General features: G+C 36.5%; 1 protein-coding gene across 11 annotated transcripts in view; it reads left to right on the top strand.

Moving 5' to 3' along the window:
• Positions 1-5,981, top strand: part of NBDY (negative regulator of P-body association) — a 54,594-nt gene extending 48,613 nt beyond the window's left edge. For 5 of the 11 annotated variants that reach the window (XM_081124914.1, XM_081124907.1, XM_081124913.1 and 2 more), the window contains 2 exons: positions 3,965-4,094; positions 5,155-5,981. The gene's annotated coding sequence lies outside the window, so the exon portion shown is untranslated. The remainder of the gene's footprint in view (positions 1-3,964; positions 4,095-5,154) is intronic. The other 6 variants (XM_081124918.1, XM_081124917.1, XM_081124916.1 and 3 more) reach the window with 5 other exon arrangements.
• The last annotated feature ends 10,573 nt before the right edge of the window (positions 5,982-16,554 follow it).

The raw sequence follows: 16,554 nt of genomic DNA, 5'->3' as shown, positions 1-16,554 counted from the left end.
AATTTGCTTATATTTTGTTGAAAATTGTTGCATCTATATTTACAAGAGATACTGGTTTGAGGTTTTCTTTTCTGATAATATCATTGTCTGCTTTATGTATTAGGGTAACATTGGCCTTGTAGAATGAGCTGGGAAGTATACTGCTTTTAGAAAAATTATATAATTTCTTTCTTAAAATTTAGTAGACTTCACCAGTGAACCTATCTGGGCATGGTACTTTCTCTTTTGGAAGATTATTAATTACTATTTTAATTTCTTTAATGGATATAGGCCAATTAAGATTGTCTATTTTTGTATGAGTTTTGGCAAATAGTATCTTTCAAGCAGTTGGTCCATTTCATTTATCTAAGTTGTGTCCTTAGAGTTGTTCATGTATTCTTTTATTATCCCTTTAATATCTATAGTACCTGTAGTGATTTCCCCTCTTTTATTTCTGATATTAGTTATTTGTGTCCTGTTTGTGTTTTTTTCTTAATTAGCTTGGCTAAAGGCTTATCAATTTTATTGATGTCTTCAAAGAAACAGCTTTTTTTTTAAAATGTATTTTTTTAGTTTTTCCAGCTTTATTGAGATAGACTAACAAAAATGTATATTTATGGTGATGATTTTATATATGTATACATTGTTATAGGATTATGACAATCAAATTAATTAACATCCACACTTTACATAATTACATTTTTGTTATTGTGGTAAAATACTCATAACATAGAACTTACTATCTTAACCATCTTTAAATGTACAGTTAAATGATAATAAATTTCATATGGTTGTGCAACCATCACCACCATACATCTAAAGAATACTTTCATCTTGCAAAACTCTGTACTCATTCAATAATAACTGCTCCTGACTCCATCTACCTTAGACTCTGGCAACTAACACTCTAATTTTTTTTAAATCTTCCCTGTCCCCCACAAGTCAGCTGATGAGCAATATTCTACTCTCTGTTATTATAAGTTTGGAGATATATATATCATCCTCTCCACATATAAGAGAGATTATGTAATATTTGTCTTTCTGAGTCTGGCTTCTTTCATTTGGCATAATGTCCTCCAGGTTCTTTTGTCTTGTTGCAAATGGCAGGATTTTGTTCTTTCTCATGGATTAATGTTATACATATATGATCACATGTTATTTATACATTTATTCATCAGTGGACATTTAGGTTGTTTCCATATTTATTTATGGAAATATTAATAAATATTCCATATTTAATAATGTGAATAATGCTACAGTGACAATGGGAGTGCAGATATTACTTCACAATAGTGAATTTATTTCTTTTGGATATATGCCCAGAAGGGGGGTTTCTGGATCAAAGGAGGTTCTTTTTTTAAGTTTTAAGGAATAAGCATACCATTTTCCAAAATGGCTGTATCAGTATACATTTCCATCAGCAGTATATAGGTTCCCTCTTCTCCACAATCTCATCACTTATTAAATTTTGTCATCTTGTTAATAGCCATTCTATCAAGTGAGAGGTGATATTGCATTGTGCTTTTGATTTGTAGTTCCCTGATGATTATTGATGTTGAACATCTTTTCACATATGCATTGGTCATTATGACTTTGGAAAAAATGTCTATTCAAATTTTTGGCCATATTTAAATTGAATTATTATTATTATTATCATCACATTGAGTTTTAAGTGTTTCTTATATATTTTGAATATTATTCCTATTGTTTATATGGTTTTCATATATTTTCTCCCATTCCATGGGTTGTGTTTTCATTTTGTTGATTGTTTCATTTGCTGCGTGGAAACTTTTTAGTTTGATGTAGTTCCACTTGTTTGCTTTTGCTTTTTATTGCCTGTGCTTTTGGTATTTTATTTAAAAAAAACCACAAAAACCCATTGCCAAGACTGATGTCAAAGAGCTTTGCCCCTCTGTTTTTTTCTAGTAATTTTCAATATTATGTTTAAGTTTTAATAAATTTTGAGTTGATTTTTATGTATAGTTTAAGAAAAGTGTCAAATTTCATTCTTTTGTATGTGGATATCCAGTTTTTCCAACAACATTTATTGAAAATACCTTCTTTCCCCATTGTCTATTTTTGGCAAATTAGTTAACCATATGTGCATAGGTTTATTTCTGTGCTTTATTCAATTTCATCTGTCTATGTGCCTGTTTTTATGCCAACACCATATACTCTTTTGCTGACTGTAGCTTTGTAATATAGATAAAAATCAGAAAGTGTGATGCCTCTAGCTTCGCTATTTTTTCTCACAATTTTTTAGAGCTATTTGGGGGTATTTTACATTTTCATGTGACTTTTAGGATTCTTTCTGTGAAAAATGCCATTGGAATTTTGATAAGGATTGCATTGAATCTATAGATTGTGCTTGGGTAGTATGAAGATATTAACAATACTAATTTTTTCAATTCAAGAATATGGGATAACTTTCAATTTATTTGTGCCTTCATCAATTTCTTTCATCATTGTTTTAGTTTTTACTTTACAGATCTTTCACTGCCTTGGTTAAGTTTATTTCTATTTTTTATGCTACTCTAGGTGGCTTTTTCATAATTTCTTTTTCAGATAATTCATTGTTAGTGTATAAAAATGTGAATTTTGTACAACTTTGGTGTGTTGATTTTGTATCCTGCAATTTTACTGAATTTGTTTATTAGGTTTAACAGTTTCTTTGGTGGGACCTTTTAAGAATTTCTACATATATGATCATGTCATCAGCAAACAGGGATAATTTTATTTATTTCTTCCCAATTTGGATAATATATATTTGCTTAATTGCTGTGGCTAGGACTTCTAATAAGTTGAATAGAAGTAAAGTGAGTACCATTTCATCTCCTAGAAGAACAAACTTTTTTTGGACTTCTCTTAATTAGATATTGTGAAAAGTTTTCTGCCAAGAAAGCAATGATTCTGTGTTCTATCTAAATAATATTCTGTGTTTTATGTCATCTTAATCAGGTCTTTGGTTACTTAATAAAACTGAATCATCTCAATAGTAAGAGCTAACCTTCTATATTTGTCTTTGAAATATTTTATTATTACTTTGGTCAATATATGAAGTATTATTTCATAATAATCTCTGTCCAAATATTAAGCCTTCTGCATGTTGTGTCTGTATAGGTGTATAAATGTTCCAGAAAATGTGGGAAATTCCTGGAATTCTGATATGTTCTTGAATAAGATATCTGTCTTAAAAATTGAGGCTCATACTAAAAGAACTGAACCTGAGTATCAAGGAAATTCTTTTAGCTGACTTTCATGTAAAGGCAACATCAACAAAATCTATAAAGATTGTGGCACAAGCAGATGAAGTCCATTCTGCTTCTGCAAAACTGACCCCTCGGTGCCTGACTTTGATAACCTTGTAACATGGCAACAATCTGCTCCTAAATCAGAGAAACTAAGATGGGTAAAGAATAGCTATAAACTTAAACAAACAGGACTATAGAAAACCCAAGACAACCACTTGGTTCTTCAACGCTGCCTCGCCAAAGCTCTTTTGTTGTTTTTTTGCATTCCTTCATTCTCCATAGTGCATTTAAGCTGACCATTCAACTTCCACTTATTATGGGTTCTTGATATGTTCTTGTATGTGTTTTCCAGATGAGTTGAAGCCTTTCCTTGCCAAAAGGCTAATGCCATTCTCAGTGGCAAAGAAATGGTCAGAAAATGTGTTTGCAAGTTGGGGCATACCTTCCACAATCTCTAGTGTTTAAGGCACACACTTTACTAAGTAAATCATACAAACCTTGATGGAAAACCTTGCAAACTTTTTGGAGTTATCTACCACTAACCCCAACACCCTCGATCATCAGGCATAGTCAAGAAAACTAATGGAAAAACTGGATTCATAAAGTGCTATTAACAAAAAGATCAAGAGCAACAAAAATTAATAACAAGGGACTGAATGAACTGATAAGAATGATTATAATTTCTGTGACTTCTGTTTGAAATATTACTGGTTCTTTAATCTTTTGTTTTGCAGATATAAGAAAACTTTTTCTCTTAAGCTACCTATGACTTAGAGCAATTTGGTAAAATATACCTTCGTGAGCAGAATTGAAACATTTGTCTTTTTCTCCCTACTTGATTCCTCCAGAATTCAGAAACTCTGTGTGAGTATTCTTATTTGTTATTGCATAAGTTCAATAAGAATCTGTTTTCTTTGTAACAGAACACAATTGGAAACTGATTATATTATAAAGGCTTTAACTGGAATGTCATATTTGAAAGAGACATGCATAGACTCAGATATGACCAAACAGCTGTAAGGAGCTAAGTTTGACTTATGTAGGCCAGTAAAACCCTTGCAAATATCAGCCTGATACCTTCCTTCCAGGGCCCCAAGCAGCCTTACCAGGTAAGTAAGAAAGGTCACTTCCTGGCAGACACAGGAAACTCAAGATATTTTGGAACCTTGAGAGGAAAGGAACTCACCAAATCTATAGGTATTGCAGGCAGAGTTGAATGGCAAGTCCTTGCCTTGACTTTTCTGGCCTCAAAAGGCCTTTTAAAATTCAATCCGAAGATACCTTATGAAAAATTCCAGCAAAGCCAATTTTTAAAAGCCCAATTTTGCTGCTTCTATGTAAATAACAGAAAAAGATTTTTTTTTAAATAGACCTATTTTGGAAACACCTTGGTCTTAATTTGGCTATCTTTTTAAAAAATTAGGTGATTCTGAAAAAATTATATTTGAGTAATACACCATTTTGGATATTAAATTCCAGTGCTATTCATTATATTTTGAAGTTTTTATTTTCCTACCTGTATGTTGGACTGGACCAGAATTGTTCTTGTTTCCTACAACATCTGGCTGACTCTCCAAACTAACATTTCCAATTTTTCTCCCAGCCTTCTGACTTGAAATCATTGAAAATTAAAACTGCTCTTTTCCAAAAGTCATGCAAGTTAAAGTGGGACAGCAATATAAACTTCAGAACAATCACAACACCTTATACATGCACAATCTCAATGCCAGTTGCAAAAAAAAAAATCACCAGAGACATTCATTTTGCAGTCTATCAGATCATCACTTCCTCCCTTTACTCCACCTAGAGATTCTTTAACCCAGACATTCTAGAAATCTTTTCAACTGGCAGTCTTCAGAAATGAGACATTAGGATTATACTCTGCATCAGTAAGTAACCTTTGCTTATCTTTTTGTTTCCATAGGGATGCCTCTTAGTAAATACCAGATTGCTTGTACCATAGGCCTAAATTTGGGAACCACCTGCATCATCACCTCCTGAAATGAGACGGCTGTTTAACTGAACTGTCCTATTTTCAAGACTTAAACTGGTTTTAAAATATATATAATAATGTTCTAATTGGACCTATCCTAAGGCTTCAACATAAAAATTGCACAAATATTGAACTGAATATAAACTCATATATGGTAAGCATGTCTCTTGCCCACATCTCCCCTACATGGGACATAATGGACCCAAGAAAGGCATTGTCACCTTGGCATCGAGGGACTTTAAAATGTTTTGTTTGATCTATGACGGTTTCTGAAAGAAAAATCCTGATCAAAAGGGGAAAATTAGGAATGGAGTGCAGAAATAAAATGGAGCCACTATAGTCAAGCTGCTAATTACTAATATCAAGTAGGTTAAGGTATGAGGAAACTATTCTATTCTTGTTTTAACTAGACTGAGACAAAGTTATGAACTTTCCAGTCCTGCCTCAATGCCGGTACATACATCAAACCTCCAGATAACCCTCTGATTTAACCCCTGAAGGATGAAGGAAAGAATTTTCATGTATCCAGACCACATGACATGCAGTGTCCACATCACTGGTCATCTAGAGAATTACCATCTTGGACCAATCCAGAGGCTAAGAATGCAGGACTGATTTTTCTCAAGAATGTACCTTTTACTATAAGACACTTAGCTTTTCTTTTTCTTTTGTTTTGGAAGACTCTGGCTATTTCCTAGCAATGTTTCTAGTTTGTAAACCCTAATACCCTTGAATAAATTGTATTATTTATTTCTAGCAAAGTGTCCAGACTCTTTGAGTTTGTTCAACAGGGGCAAGCACCGGGGCCACATTGGAGGTTTCAGTGACTCCGAATTGGAAAGAAAAAAAAAAAGCCAGGAAAGGTCAGAATAAGAATGAATTTATTCGACCAAACTCTTCTTTCACAATCTCAACCTCTCCCTATCAGTTCTAGGGAAAATACTTTCTTTTTTTTAAAAATATATCTTTATTGATTTCAGAGAGGGGAAAGGAGAGGGAGAAAGAGAGACAGGAACATCAATGATGAAAAAGTCATTGATCAAGCCCGCAACCCGGGCATGTGCCCTGACCGGGAATCGAACCCCGATCGCCTGGATCCCAGGTCGACGCTCAACCGCTGAGCCATGCCCGGCCGGGCTCTTTTTTTCTCTTTTTTTTAACAGTTTGGACTTAAGTGCTCCTTTAAAATATCCTTTGTAAGTGTGGACCTTGTTACTTAAAAAGCACCCATTCTCTGGTACATACCATTCTGCTTTGCCTTTGTCAAGGATATTTTGTGATCCCTGCCCTCATTGGAGGCCCAAGTTTCACCAGAGTTCACATTCCGTGGTGAAAGTGTGCTGGTGGCCACCATCCAAGTGACAAGGAGAAAATTCTGAGATATCCTAAATTAAATTACAGCAGGCCAGAGGGTGGAAGGAAGAGACAAGAGAGGGTACTCAGTTCAAAAGGGCATGGCAAGAAGGGGAGGTTGGGGGACTGGGTGAAAAAGGTGAAGGGATTAAGTACAAATTGGTAGTTACAAAATAGTCATGGGGATGTAGAATACAGCATAGGGAATATAGTCAATAAGATTGTAATAAATATGTATGGTGCCAGGTAGTACCGGAAATATTGGGAGGAACACTTTGTAAAGTATATGATTGTTTAATCATTATGTTGCACAACAGAAACTAATACAAAGTAATATTGAATGTAAACTGTAATTGAAAAATAAAATTTGCCCCTCGCTGGTTTGGCTTAGTGGTTAGAGTGTCGGCCCACGGACCCAGGGGTCTCGGGTTTGATTCCCAGTCAAGGGTACATGCCTTGGTTGCAGGCTCAATGCCCTGTTTGGGTCGGGGTTTGTGCTTGGGAGGCAACCAATCAATGTGTCTCTCTCACATTGATGTTTCTCTCTCTCTCACCCCCTCCTCCCTCCCTTCCACTCTCTAAAAATCAATGGAAAAATATCCTCAGGTGAGAACTTAAAAAAAAAAAGAAAGAAAAATTTTTAAAAACTACAGGGCAAAACCAACAAAAGGCTACTTACATTCCTGAATGTATGTTGAATGTTTGAATTAATTTCCAGGTGGCTGTTCCCTCCATTATCTAAAGAGAATAGTCAGGCACCACCAACCAGCATGCACCCCAGCTTTATGCTTACACATGAACTTTCTGGACTCTTGCCCACCATCAATCCTTAAGCAAAAACATTTTCCTTAAGGATTATGCACCTGTCCCAGAACTAGCCCTGCTTCATTTTCTCCCACTCTCTTTATCTATACCCAATGTAAATATTTTCAAAACAACTTACCTATTCCACAAACTGTAACAAAGTGCCCATCAACTCCAGGACAGAGGGCATGTTTGTTGTTTTCACCCAGCCCTGCTTGTGCTGGTTTAACCTGTAGGCACTGGGACCTGATCCTTTCTAGCTAGCATTTTGGCTATATAAACCCTTCCTTCAGAAAAGCTTTCAGCTGTGGAAGTGTTTTGTTTAACACAAGCACCACTGCATTCTCAGTTTTACCTCTAGTACCAGCAGAGGGAAAGACTCAGGAAAACAGGACCTCAGGGCCTGCCAAAACCCTGGGGGAAGAGCAGAACTACTAGGGGAAAGCACTGGCTTCCATACAGACTTTTCAGAGGAAAGGCACATTTAAAAGACTAGCACTTCAGGATACCTCATTCTTTAGCAAATACATTGGGTTCTTCCTTTTCCACATTATAGCATTGCCCCTTCCCTTCTCCCCCTCAAGGTATTCAGGTTTACCATGTCCACATGCTATTCCATCAATGGCTATATCTTGGTTTACCTGGTGACTTGCTTCATGCTCAGCTATTCCAAGGCAGTATGATTATAGTAACTGTGTAGAATATCTTTGAACACGAATATGCATTTTAGAGTGTTGTGAGATAGATGCCTAGGGGGTCTTATTAGGACAAAGCCTGCGATTGTTTTCAAAGCACATTGCTTACATAGTACTTTAAAATTCACCTGGTCCTGCATTTATTCTTCCTCTATTGCCTTAATTTTATAAGGCCAGCCAGTTATAATTTGCATTTCCTTTTGTCTTAGATCCATTGTCCTAACTGCTCTTGTGATTCAGGTATTATGAAATATAATTCTTCCCTTCACATTGTCCACTTGGATACACTGAACTTACATAAAATTGGGACTTACATAAAATTGGGTTTAAATATGCCAGTGCATCTAAAAATTTATTACTATATCATAGTGGTGATATCCTTTGCAAAAGCTTTAACTCTATTGATATGACCTCTGATAATAGCACCACAAAACAGAAAAAGGAGAAAGTGCCGTGTGTGAATTCAAAGTTTGTAGGTGAAAGTGTGCCCCAGGAAAGCTGAGCTGCAGAATATTCATAAAATATCCCCCTCTTGAATAAAGAACAACTTTTCAGTCAGGCATCAAATGGTCTTCATGACTTGGGTCCTTTCTTTCCAACAATGCTATTTCCCTCAATGTTCCAATCTTTTTCACTGTTTATATTTCAGTAATATTTTTCTGTTCTGTCTTCTCTTAAATTTCATGCCTCATTGTGAACCAGTAGATAAAATGTCAATGTCTCAATTGTTTTCATTTCTTTTTCTGAAGTTTTGTTGTTAGTATACAGGTAGGCAATGGATTTTTGTACATTAATTTTGTATCCTGCAACTTTACTGTATTAGTTTATTGTTTCTAATAGATTTTTGGTGGAGTCTTTAGGGTTTTCTATATACAGAATCATGTCATCCTCAAAAAGTGACAATTTTACTTCTTCCATCCTTTTATTTCTTTCTCTTGCCTTATTGCTGTGGCTAGCACTTCTAGAACTATGTTGAATAAGAGTGGTGAGAGTGGACATCCTTCTCTTGTTCCTGATCTCAGAGGAAAAGCTTTCAGTTTTTCACCATTGAGTATGATATTAGCTGAGGGTTTATATATGGCCTTTATTCTGTTAAGGTGCTTTCCTTCTATTCCTATTTTATGGAGTGTTTCTGCATCTATTGATAAGATCATGTGATTTTTATTTTTGTTAATGTGTTTTATTATATTGACTGATTTATGTATGTTGAACCATCCTTGTGGCCCTGGAATGAATCCCACTTGATTGTGATGTATTATTTTTTTGATGTACTGCTTTATTACATTTGCTAGTATTTTGTTCAGGATTTTTGCATCTGTATTCATCAGAGATATTGGTCTGTAGTTTTCTTTTTTGTGTGTTATCCTTGCCAGGTTTTAGTATCAGGGTTATATTGGCCTCATAAAGTGGGTTAGAAAGTATTGCCCCTTCTTCAGTTCTTCGGAAGAGTTTGAGGAAGATAGGTTTTAAATCTTCTTTGAATGTTTGGTAGAATTCACTGGTGAAGCCATCTGGTCCTGGATGTTTATTTTTGGGGGGAGATTTTTGATGGTTGTTTCAATTTCCTCACTGCTGGTCGGTCTATTTAGTTTTTACAATTCTTCATGATTTAGTCTAAGAAGGTTATATATTTCTAGGAACTTATCCATTTCTTCTAGGTTATTGAATTTGGTGGCATATAGTCTTTCATAATATTCTAGTATGATCCTTTGTATATCTGTGATGTCTGTGGTGATCTCTCTCATTTCTGATTTTGTTTACATGGGTCTTTTCCCTTTTTTCCTTAGTGTGTCTAGCCAGGGGTTTGTCAGTTTTATTAATCTTTTCAAAGAGCCAGCTTTTAGTTTTATTAATTTTTTGTATAGTCTTTTTGTTCTCTATTTCATTCAATTCTGCTCTAATTTTTATGATTTCCTTTCTCCTGCTGACTTTGGGTTGCTTTTGTTCTTTTTCTAGTTCTTTAAGATGTGATGTTAGGTTTTTTACTTGGGATTTCTCTTGTTTCTTGAGATAGGTCTGTAATGATATAAACTTCCCTCTTATTACTGCTTTTGCTGCATCCCAGAAATTTTGATATGTTGTATTGTCATTCTCATTTATCTCTCTATATATTTTTTGATCTCACCTTTTATTTCTTCTTTGATCCAGTTATTTTTTAGTAATATGTTGTTCAATATCCATGTATTTGTGGGTTTCTTTACTTCCTTTTTGCAGTTGATTTCTAATGTCAAGGCATCTTGGTCAGAGAATATGCTTGGTATAATTTCAGTCTTCTTCAATGTGTTGATGCTAGTACTGTGACACAACATATGGTCTGTCCTTGATAATGTTCCATGTGCACTGGAGAAGAATGTATAATCTGATGTTCTGGGATGAAAGGCTTTGTAAATGTCAATTATATCCATTTGGTCCAGCGTTTCATTTAAGGCCGATATTTCTTTATTGATCTCGGTTTGGTTGATCTGTCTAGAGCCACCAATGGAGTATTAAGGTCCCCAACTATGATTGTGTTTTGATCTATTTCTCCCCTTAGTTCTGTTAGTAGTTGCTTTATATATTTTGGTGCTCCTTAGTTGGGTGCATATATATTAAGAAGTGTTATGTTTTCTTGATGTAGTGTCCCCTTTATCATTAAGTGCCCATCTTTGTCTCTTGTTATCTTTGTTGTATTGAAATCTATTTTGTCAGATATAAGTATGGCTACACCTGCTTTTCTGTGGATGTTATTTGCTTGGAGAATCATTTTCCACCCTTTCACTTTGAATCTACCTTTGTCTTTGCAACTTACGTGTGTCTCTTGAAGGCAGCATATGGTTGAGTTTGTATTTTGTTTTTTGTTTTTATCCAATCTGCTACTCTGTGCTTCTTTATTGGTAAATTGAGACCATTTACATTTAGGATAATTATTGATGTATGATGATTTCCTATAGCCATTTTATCTTTTGTTTTCTGGTGGCTCTGTGCCTCCGTTTGTTTGGTGGTGTTTCATACTTCTTTCCTCTGTGTCCTCTTATTTTTTTTAACTTACCTTTATTGTTGAAAATATTACAGATGTCCCCTTTTCTCCACATTAACCCCTTCCACACCCCACCTACTCCCCACCCCAAGCCTAATGGGTTATATATATCTGCATATAAATTCCTTGGTTAATCTCTACCACCCACCCACCCATCCCCACCTTCCCTCTCAGATTCGTCAGTCTGTTCCATGCTTCTATGTCACTGAATCTATGTTCACCAGTTTATTATGTTCTTTAGATTCCACATATAAGTGAGATCATGTGATATTTGTCTTTCTCTGACTGGCTTATTTCACTTAGCATAATATTCTCCAGGTCCATCCATACTGTCCCAAAAGGTAAGAGATACTTCTTTACAGCTGCATAGTATCCCATGGTATAAATGACCCACAGCTTTTTTATCCACTCATCAGTATACTGATGGGCACTTGGGCTGTTTCCAGGTCTTAGCTATTGTAAATAATGCTGCTATAAACATAAGGGTGCATATATTCTTTCTGATTAGTGTTTCAGGATTCTTAGGATATATTCCTAGAAGTGGGATCACTAGGTCAAAACGTAGTTCCATTTTGAATTTTTTGAGGAACCTCCATACTGTTTTCCATAGTGGCTGCACCAGTCTGCATTCCCACCAGCAATGTACCAGGGTTCCCCTTTTTTTAAGCTATGTGTCCTAGTTTCGGGATTTTTGTGTGTGGTTACCATTAGGTTTATTAAAAATATAGTTGCATGTGTACAATAGTGTTTTTTTTTTTCTTTTGAGTGCATATGATGTTCATCCTCCTTTGCCAGTTTAGACCTTTACTCCCTCCTCTTTTATGTTTTTGTTGTCACAAATTATCCCTATTTATGCTGTAAGTTTTTTGGTGATCTTACTTGTAGTGTGGTGGTGACCTTATGTTCTTTGTTTCAGGTAAAATAACTCCCTTGAGTATTTCCTGCAATGGAGGTTTTGGAGGTTTTCTGGTGATAAAATCTCTCAGCTTCTGTATGTCTGGAAACATCTTTATTTCTCCTTCATATTTAAAGGGTAATTTTGCTGGATATATTATTTGTGGCTAGTAATTTCTTTCAGACATTTGAATATTTGGTTTTCCTCTCTTCTGCTTTGTAGTTTCTGCTAAAAATCGGATGGAATTCTAGTGGGTTTTCCTTTGCAAATCACTTCTTTCTTTTCCTTGGCTACTTTGAGAATTTTTTCTTGGCCATATTTTTTGACAATTTTAATACAATGTGCCTTGGAGAGGGCCTCTTTGGATTTAGATAAATAGGTGTTCTGTTTGCTTCTTGAATTCAAGGATCTAGGTTTTTCTATAGGTTTGGGAAGTTCTCATCCACTATTTGTTTGAATAGACTCTCTGTTCCCTTCTTCCTCTCTTCTTCTTCTGGAATGCCTATTATTCTAATATTGATTTTTCTGATAGAGTCAGATAGTTCTCATAGAGCTCTTTCATTTTTCTTTACGTTCAGGTCTCTCCTTTCTTCCCTCTGCATCATTTCTAGATTCCTATCTTTGATATCACTAATTCTTTCCTCTATCTGATTGGCTCTGTTTTCTATACTCAGTAGCTCATTCCTAATCTCCTTAATTGCATGCTTCATTTCCAGGATTTCTGATTGGTTCTTTTATAAGTTTCAGTCTCTTTGGTAAGGTACTCATTTTGTTCATTGATCTGTTTTCTGAGTGCACTGAATTGCCTGTCTGTATTTTCTTGCATCTTGTGGAATATTTTCAGAACTGCAATCTTGAAATCTCTGTCATTTATATCACATATTTCCATGTGTTCCAGCTTGCTTTCTGGAGATTTTTAATTTTCTTTCTGATCATCCTCATTACTGTGTCTCTTCATGGTATTTGCTCCTCTCCTTTATCTAGGCATAAATTTCCTTCTATAGCAGCATTCTCTGAAGAGGTCTTTCTACTATTTTCCAGTAGATGGCACTAAATCGCAAGATTTTTTTACCTCTGTGATCTCCCAGACTTGACCTCCATGGCTTCTGGCTTCCGTAAGTCAGCACAGCCATGCTGCTTGCAGGTAGGCTTTGTTTTGCCCTAACTTTAATGGAGGCCCCAGACCTTCATGGGGTCCAGCCCTAAGCACCAAACACAAGGATCAGTCAAAGAGGGAAATAGTGGTTCCGCTTCAATAGGTCTTGTTTTACGGATAAAATGTAAAACAAATCCAAGGGGCTTGGGAGTCCAAGGGGTGGCAGGGCTCTGGGGTTCCGTTTCTTGGACAGAAACACCCACACCCAACAGTGGACAGCCACAAGGCAGAATCCCATGCTGTATCAGGCAACTGCTGGCTCAGTCACTCTTTTCTCTGCTTGCCCTGCTGGACTGCCTACAGCAGCGCTCTGTTTGTTCTGGCCAAAGGAAGAGCCTGCTACCGTGGGCTTCCTCCCCTCTTCCGGCCATGCCTCAAACTCATGACTGCAGGGCTGCATCTGAGGACTGTCTGAGCTTTCCTCCCTTCTTGTCTCCCAGCTTATTCAAGGTTGCCCACCTTTAGATGTTTCAATGTGCAGGTCTCAGGCATGCCTCTGTGTTGAGTAGGGAATTCTTTGTTGAATTATAGTTGGTTAATTTGTTGAAATTTCAGGGGGAGGGGCCAAGGGGATCTCTCACACCAGCATTCCTCTAATATCACTCCTCTCAACTTGTTAATTAGATACATAGAAGATTACTAATTGGGTACATAGAAGTTAAGGCATTAAGCATACACAAACAAGGTTTGTTGGTGAGAACAGATTCGAATTCTAGAGCTGTTTGGGCATTTAAGATTAACTACTTCACCTCCTCACTTACACTGAGTATGGAACAGGTCAAGAGAGAGCAAAATGTTTAATGTAACATAGGGATGTCCTATAAGAGTCAGCCTTAAACCAATATTTCCTGACCCAGGAGAAGCTGCTACTACTGCTGCCTTTCCCTTTTTTTCCACAAAGGAAATGTTTGCAATATGTGTAGCCCTTATTGTGTCCCTTCCACATTTTTCCTTTGACCCTAAACTGAGGTGGGGCTGCATCCTTCTTACTGTTTTTATTTAATTAAGTAACTGATTGATTTTTCAATTACAGTTTACACTTAACACCATTCTGCACTAGTTTCAGATGTACAGCACCGTGGTCACAAAATCATGTAGTCTAAAGAATGGTATCCCTGACACCCCAAGCACCCCCCTGGCCCCACACATAGCCGTCACGACAGTAATTACTGTATTCTTTCTGTGGCAATCTACATCTCTGTGACTATCCTGTAACTACCAATTGGTAGTACTCCTTAATCTCTTCACCTTTTTCACTCAGGCCCCAACTTCCCTCCCCTCTGACAACCATCAGGCTGTTCTCTGTATCTATGTCTTTCTATATTTTATTTGTTTATTTTGTCCTCCTCCTTTTGCCAACTCTGTCCACTTCCTTCTCACTGGCATGATTTTGCTGGGGATAATTTGGAACTTTCTGGCCTCCTTGAGAATCTTGCAATCTCCCCATACTGGCTGCTCTAAGACCTCTCCATTTTCATTGTTTCTACTCCTCCTCCCCCTGTTTAACACCTCTGATATTTTGTTCACTCTCTTGAATCCTTTGATATGTCAGATTACTACTTCCTCCTTCCTCTGCCCATCCTTGCCACACTTTTCCTTCTTCAGCCCATCAGGTCCCTACAGTTGCTTGAACTTTCGTCCCACACCCCTATCAGGGCCTCTCAGGGGACTGAAGTTTCAACAAGAGCAAGTGCCTGATGCTGAAAAGTAAAATGGCTAATTGAAAACAGACTGAACTGTTTATCCAATCAGATAATTTTGGTGACCCCTAGATAGCCATTAGATACCACTTGAGCCTAAATATAGTCTACAAATATCGTAAGATTGCGTATCAAGATAAAATAAAGTCTTCACCACAAATATGGGTAAAAAGCATTATCCCTCATATTGACCATGTAACCTTTACTTGTCTCATTTTGTCCAAAAACACAATTGAGATATAAATATAAAGAGGAGTAAGATGCGAGGCAGCTATTTTATATAAACAAGTAAGTTTTTATTGCTGTGTTGCCCAATTCATGGTTAATTTTTACAATAAAATATATAAGATCTCTATTTGCATCTGTCTGTCTGTGTGTGCGTGTATGCATTTATGTTATGTATATGTGATATTTTTCTATCTCCAGATGGAAATTACCAAAGTAATTTATAAAAATATTATGACTCCTATTTAAATTGACTTAGAGATAAATGAGAGCTAATATAAATTAAATATTATTAAAACTACCAGAAATATAAGGGCAAGTTCAAAGGTTGTTCAAACTAACATGAATTTTGAAAGTCTTTGGTAAATAAGATTAGTGTAATTCTGTTTGTTAAATAAAAACAGCTGTACCTTCTGAGTTATCAGCATTAAATACAATGTCAGCATATATTTTTATTCTATCTGATTTTCTTATCAAAATAAGGTTAAAAGTAGATAACAAAGAAATGACTTGAGATGATGGTTAGATTTTATTGCTATTACAGTATGTCTGCCTAAAAAGAGCTTCCAAATTTACTTTGCTGTCTTGCAATCATAGAGTTATGCCAAGTTAAGTAATAGATATTTATTAAGTGTCTGGGTCATTTCTAAGTAATATAAGCAACTAAAACACTAATTACTGAACCTAATATTAAGTTTATATACTTTGAGCATCCTTTTTATGTGGTATAGAGAAGCTAAATATTGAAAATAAATGAAAAATTGTACTATACCTAGGCTGTCACCAGATGGCCATGTTGGCTACCGAAGCCATTGTCCCCTATCAAAGATCAATAGTTTGCAGCTCTGTTTGAACAAAATCAGCTCTGGAAGAGCACTGGAGTAACCTTAAGAAAGTTCAGAGATTAAAGATGGCAGCAGACTGAATGGAAGCTACACTGACACTCTCCCATGGCCAAACTGGGATTACAACTAAAATATAGAAAAGCCATCCTGAATAATCAACTGTAACTGAAGACGAGCTGGACAGCACTTTCATAATCAAGGAGGAAAAGAGGACACCACATAGAGACTGGTAGGAAGTACGGAGGCACAAGAAGGCTGGATGGGCTCCCACGGGCAGCAGATGAGGGTTCAGGCGGATATCTCAGCTGTGGGAGGTTCCCACTGAGGACTCTGGGGCCTAAACCCCAGCCTAAGCTTCCCAGCCAGGAGCACCAGAACTGAGAAAGGTGCCCACATAACATCTGGCTGTGAAAAGCAGTCAGGTTTCCATCTGCCAGGGAAAGATGGCTGGAAATGCAGGCACCCTCTTAAGAACCAACATACAAAGTTTTGCATATAGCCACTCACCTTGGGCTCCAGCAGAAGGATGGCAGAGTGGACTGGAGCTGTATGAAGAGAATCTAGGGTGGTGGGCTCTGGAGATAGAGTTCAGAGGGCACCTCTCTGGATTCCTGTGCTGAGTCATTCCCCCATACTGCAGAA

This window comes from Miniopterus schreibersii, assembly GCF_964146895.1.
Source record: "Miniopterus schreibersii genome assembly, chromosome: X".
Taxonomy (NCBI): domain Eukaryota; kingdom Metazoa; phylum Chordata; class Mammalia; order Chiroptera; family Miniopteridae; genus Miniopterus; species Miniopterus schreibersii.
The sequence above is the reverse complement of the archived record's forward strand: the minus strand, read 5'-3'. Positions and strand labels throughout refer to the sequence as shown.